Here is a 6,000-nt window from a genome sequence, read left to right as displayed (position 1 = left end):
GAGTGGATACCTCGGAAAAACCCCGACCAGGATTTGAACCTGGACCCACTCGTTTCACGGTCAGACATGCTAACCGTTGGTCCACATCATTGGACTATGGACACGTAAGCGTCAAATAATAAATGGTTGCGATTTCTGTACTTGCAGATTAAAACATTGCTGTTAGGACAGCTACGACGTAAGTACAGATTTTATGTTATTGCATTTGCTTTTCCCGCCTTCCCCAACATTCCAGTTTACGCACAAGAGTGCGTAAAGATCGGTGGCCATAGCTTTATGAAGCAAACATGGCGGTGGTCAGTAGAGACTGTAGAAATTAGAAGACTGAATATGCAATTTAATTGCAAGTGTTTATATGTGTTTCAAAAGTGTATAATGATGAGTTAAGACTTGTGACGTGCAGTTTGCACACGTCACGGCCTCATGTGCCTCACGAGAAGACTGCAACAAAAGACTGACGGCCGTAAAGAGCCAGGGCGCATCTTGCAAGACTGAGCAGGTAGGCTACAAGAAGAGTTGTTTTCATGATACACAGAGGCGTGGCGATGTAATATACTATACATGTAGGTGCATTTTAGTGTATTTCCTATAATTGCATCAATGTGGTAAGTTTGTCAATATACCGTGTGTCCTACAAGAAACGTCGTGTTTGTTTGGAAGTGGGTATTCATGCTTCTTGTCATTCATGTGTTTATATTGCATACTAGGCCTAGTTAAGATTAAAATTTATACCCATCCAAAGTAGAGATATGACAAGTGCAAATTAGAGAAATCTGTAATACATATTTGTAAGCATTTAAGCAATAGTTAAGGTAGTGTTGATAATTAGAGGGAATTGTCTAAGAGATGTAGTATGTAGAGTAGTTCATTTCGGATTATTGGCTTACGTACCGGTATCATCATTTTGATTTTTAATTAATGCAGACGATAGGCTTAGTTACGTTTGGATATCTATGTCTTATTGAATATATTATGTACTGCTACTTCCAATTTTGAAATTATTGAATGAAATTGTAAGTCAGATGATAAACAGTAGGCCTACCTATGGTTTCTTTCTTGAATGGTCAGCTGTTAGCAAACATAGGTATCTTATTACGGGTGGATTACTTGATAATATCGTTTAATGTCATTGAACATTCCTGCCTCATTTCTGTAGTAGGCCTATATCATATCATTTTTGAATGACATTACGTATTGACAGATTAAAAGTGTATAGGCCTACTACCGGTAATAGATTACTTTTCAATTCAATTACATCCATAATATGTGATAAAACTGATAAAATGAGGTAAAGCTGCATGACATCACAATCTGTTTCATGGACATTATGATTAAGTGCTTAACGAAAATGATTTATTTATAATTAAAATGCGGTAATTCTCCAGATTAACTGTACCACAGGAAGTATAATTTTTCTCTCTTTCTTGGGCTTCAGTATTGTCGAGAGGTCTAGGACGAGTTCAGAGTATCGCGTCCTCATTGTTGTCTTATGTATTTAATAACAATTAAGTATATTGTCCCTTGCCCAAGACAATGATACCCTTTTGTTTTATGTAGATTTCTAAATCGAGACAAAACTTGTAACACGGACAAAAGTTTGTTTAGGCCTACGTGATGTTTGTTTTTTTTGCTTAATATGGTCATAAATTATATTGATATTTGCTTAGGTTTTAAATAGAGTAGGATACGGTGTTGCCTTTTAAACTTAAATTTCCCATGCATTATCCTGTAGGATTGTTCATTTAATCACATAAAACAGTGGTGTTAGTTTGTAAAAGTTGATAATCTTTGAGTTACAGTATATAAATACAGAAATTAGTGTGAGAATAAAAAATAAAACCTTAAAAAATTCGAGGAAAACAACACAAGGAGTGAAACAAGGGTGTTCACAATCCCCACTATTATTTAATTTATATGTAGATGAGTTGACCAGGGAATGGCAAGAACAATTGAACACACATTATTTGCTAAATGATACAACCTTAGACACATTACTGTTTGCAGATGACCAAATCGTAGTTGCCGACTCGGAAGATAATATGCAAAGAGCAATATACAAATTAGAAAAACTTTCGAAAACATAGGCCTGTAATTTGAAAATTAAAAAAAAAAAACCCAAGGTTTTAGCATTCTGGGTCAAATTCCATCAGATCAAAATTAGTTGTAGATAATCATATTAGAACAAGTTAACTCTTTTGATTATTTAGGTTGCAACCTCTCTCACATTTCCCCTAAGGATTTTGACAATAAAATGGCTAAATATCAGCAACTCATAAGCACTACTAAAAGAACACTGTTGAAGAAGGTTAGAACTGAGACTGTTTTAAAATTTTACAAAACACTAATCGTACCGACACTATTATATGGTTCTGAAACATGGACACTCACCTCACAGCAGATCAGAAGCCTAGAAGCAGCAGAGATGCTACTCTTAAGGCCTCTGGCAAGTTATACACTTCTTGATCACCAAAGAAACGAGGACATTCACAATATAGGCTATTAAAAATACAAATCATAACTACAATTTTAGATACATACAGAAGAAATTGGTACGACCATGTGATCAGAATGCCCCCCAGAAAGAATACCACAAAATATCCTGAACTACACACCAAGAGGAAGCAGGCCGAAGAAGTGTTGGAGGGACCAGCTGAATCTGGGAGACGGAACAGGCCCAACGGCCTGATCCGAAGAGCATTTGATGATGATGAACATTACCTCACCCAAGAATAACTTGAATTGCTGTTTATTTCAGGAGTAGGCTTTTGGGTATTCAACCATGTCCTGAAAATTAACATTTCAAACGTTTCGAAACTGCATACAGGTTCCATGATCAGGGCAGATAAATATGACGAAAGGGGTCGCCTCTGCTGTTGGACTCAGGGTTGCCAAACATCCAATCCTGTGTCCTGGATTGAGCTAGATTGGAAAAATACAATTCTTTGCTCATTTCTGTAAGATTATTTTTAAAATTCCTAATTCATCTTTTAAGACCCTGTCTAACCTATGTTCAACATGCTCGTCAATGCCTTCTGGCGCCTTTTATCAGGTTGTGTTGAAATAAAAACTCCAATACTGTATTACAGTCATTTGGGGTAACTTTGTACCACTTTTATCATATTTTTATACTTGCCTAAAATAGTGTCTGTTGAAATTGATGTTTCAAAGTAAGTTACTTCAGAACACTACTTATTTTATGAGTTGAGACATAATAAACATCAAAAATCATATTTTAAATAGGTGAAATTTGGCATTTATTGATGGTACAAAGTTATACGGCTTACTTACTTACCTACAAATGGCTTTTAAGGAACCCACAGGTTCATTGCTACCCTCACATAGCCCGCCATCGATCCCTATCCTGTGCAAGTTTAATCCAGTCTCTATCATCATATCCCACGTCCCTCAAATCCATTTTAATATTATCCTCTCATCTACGTCTCGGTCTCCCCAAAGGTCTTTTTCCCCTCCGGCCTCCCAACTAACACTCTATATGCATGTCTGAATTCACCCATATGTGCTACATACCCTGCCCATCTCAAACATCTGAATTTTAATGTTCCTAATTATGTTAGGTGAAGAATAAAATGCGTGCAGTTCTGTGTTGTGTAACTTTCTCCATTCTCCTGTAACTTCGTCCCTCTTAGCCCCAAATATTTAATCTCTGTTCCTCTCTCAAAGTAGGAGTCTAAGTCTCACAACCATACAGAACAACGGGTAAAATAACTGTTTTATAAATTCTAACTTTCAGATTTTTTGACAGCAGACTAGATGACAAAAGCTTCTCAACCAAATAATAACATGCATTTCCAATATTTATTCTGCGTTTAATTTACTCCCGAGTGTCATTTATATTTGTTACTGTTGCTCCAAGGTATTTGAATTTTTCCACCTCTTCAAGGATAAATCTCCAATTTTTATGTTTCCATTTCGTACAATATTCTGGTCACGAGACATAATCGTATACTTTGTCTTTTCGGTATTTACTTCCAAACCTATCGCTTTACTTGCTTCAAGTAAAATTTCCGTGTTATCTCTAATCGTTTGTGGATTTCTCCTAACTTATTCACGTCATCTGCATAGACAAGAAGCTGATGTAATCCGTTCAATTCCAAACCCTATCTGTTATCCTGAACTTTCCTAATAGCATATTCTAGAGCGAAGTTAAAAAGTGAAGGTGATAGTGCATCTCCTTGCTTTAGCCCACAGTGAATTGGAAAAGCATCAGATAGAAATTGGCCTATACAGACTCTGCTGTAAGTTTCACTGAGACACATTTTAATTAATCGAACTAGTTTCTTGGGAATACCAAATTCAATAAGAATATTATATAAAACTTCTCTCTTAACCAAGTCATAAGCGTTTTTGAAATCTATGAATATCTGATGTACTGTACTCTTATACTCCCATTTTTTCTCCAATATCTGTCGAATACAAAAAATCTGATCAATAGTCAATCTATTATGCCTAAAACCACACTGATGATCCCCAATAATTTCATCTACGTATGGTGTTAATCTTAAAGTAAAATATAAAATTATATACTTACAATATAAAGTTGAAAAACGTTCATAAACAAATTATTATAAACAGAATACAATATTTAACCTCGTGGATCCTTAAATATCCTCCAGGGATAGAATGAAAGCAAAGCATAGTTATGGTGAGGCCTCAGTCCAAAGATATCACACTTAGAAAATGCGAAATTAGGCTAAATCTTCTAGTAAAATTGGGAATTGGTACAAAGTTCCCACAATTGACTGTATGTATTATGTATTCTACAGTATCTTTATTCTTTATTTTCTTTGAAAATTAATATGTTATTGTTCAGGATTTAAACACTGTATCATGCATTTTTTCTGTATACAGGCTGCAATGTGACATTATTTTTCCAAACTTTATCTATCATTGAAAGGAAATTTCATAATCCAGGAAAAATACAACAAAATTAAAAGTTTAGGTCGTATATAATTAATTGAAATATTTATGTATAGAACGAATGAAATTAGTTGCAAATCTGTGACTAGGAAATTAAGAGAGGAATTAAGAAATGGAGATATCGAATCATGGAAAGTAATGCCTGGAAGAGACAGCGAAGTACCTAAAGCCAATGCCTGGATTTTTAATAAGTCTGGACTCTCTACATCTGAATGGTAACCTGCCTTAAAATGAATGCCAATTTAGCAGTAGTTAGAGGAGTACCCGGTCGCTCTTTGGACGGATCCCGGTGCAGACATGGATGCCCGGAGACTGAAACCCTTGCCCACGTCCAAGGTCAGTGTAACAGAGGTTTACTCCTTCGAAATACCAGATACCACCATGTTCGATCCTTAATTGCAGCTGCTTTGAAAAAAAAAAAAACTCTTGGATAGTAGAATAGGAAGTTTTTTGCCTTGCTACCAATGGCTCCACTAGATGTATTGACATCATAGCGTATTCCCAGACTACCAAGAAAGAATATATAATTGATCCTACCATAAGGATTGAAATGGGGAGCAGCCAGCCAGAGGATGTGAATCAAGAAGAAATAACATTTACCTGCTAACAGTTGATTACTTCTAAGTAAAATACCAACTTGAAAACATGAGGTGATTGGTCTTCTTATTGGAGCTCGTGGTGTAATTTCCAAGTTCATAGGTGGAGAGAGAACTGTTTCCTTGGGGGGGGGGGGGCAAAACAAAACCATAGAATCCCCATATAATGGGGTTATGGGGTACATCATTTACCTCCTCCCCCTGTTATAGCTTGACCGTGGTACAGTTTATCGGAATATGACCATTTAATAAAGGTATTCTCTGGGGGGCATGTTTCTTACAGTTTTACATCCATATCCGCGATGTTTCGCACTGAGTTCTATAGGACTTGAACTGTAGGTCTACTACAAATTATAGTAGGGCATAACTTAAAACAATCTCCCTCTTTTTGTCTTTCTCATACAGAAATACATGCATGCATCAATAAAACTACGTAACAGTGCTAACAGAAACTTTTTTTTGTGAA

The 6,000-nt window shown here is 36.0% G+C and overlaps 1 protein-coding gene across 1 annotated transcript in view; it reads left to right on the top strand.

Moving 5' to 3' along the window:
- The first annotated feature begins 288 nt into the window (after positions 1-288).
- Positions 289-6,000, top strand: part of LOC138701302 (aryl hydrocarbon receptor nuclear translocator homolog) — an 824,740-nt gene continuing 819,028 nt past the window's right edge. The window contains exon 1 of the mRNA XM_069828046.1: positions 289-499. The gene's annotated coding sequence lies outside the window, so the exon portion shown is untranslated. The remainder of the gene's footprint in view (positions 500-6,000) is intronic.

The sequence above is a fragment of the Periplaneta americana genome, chromosome 6, assembly GCF_040183065.1.
Source record: "Periplaneta americana isolate PAMFEO1 chromosome 6, P.americana_PAMFEO1_priV1, whole genome shotgun sequence".
NCBI lineage: Eukaryota > Metazoa > Arthropoda > Insecta > Blattodea > Blattidae > Periplaneta > Periplaneta americana.
The sequence above is the reverse complement of the archived record's forward strand: the minus strand, read 5'-3'. Positions and strand labels throughout refer to the sequence as shown.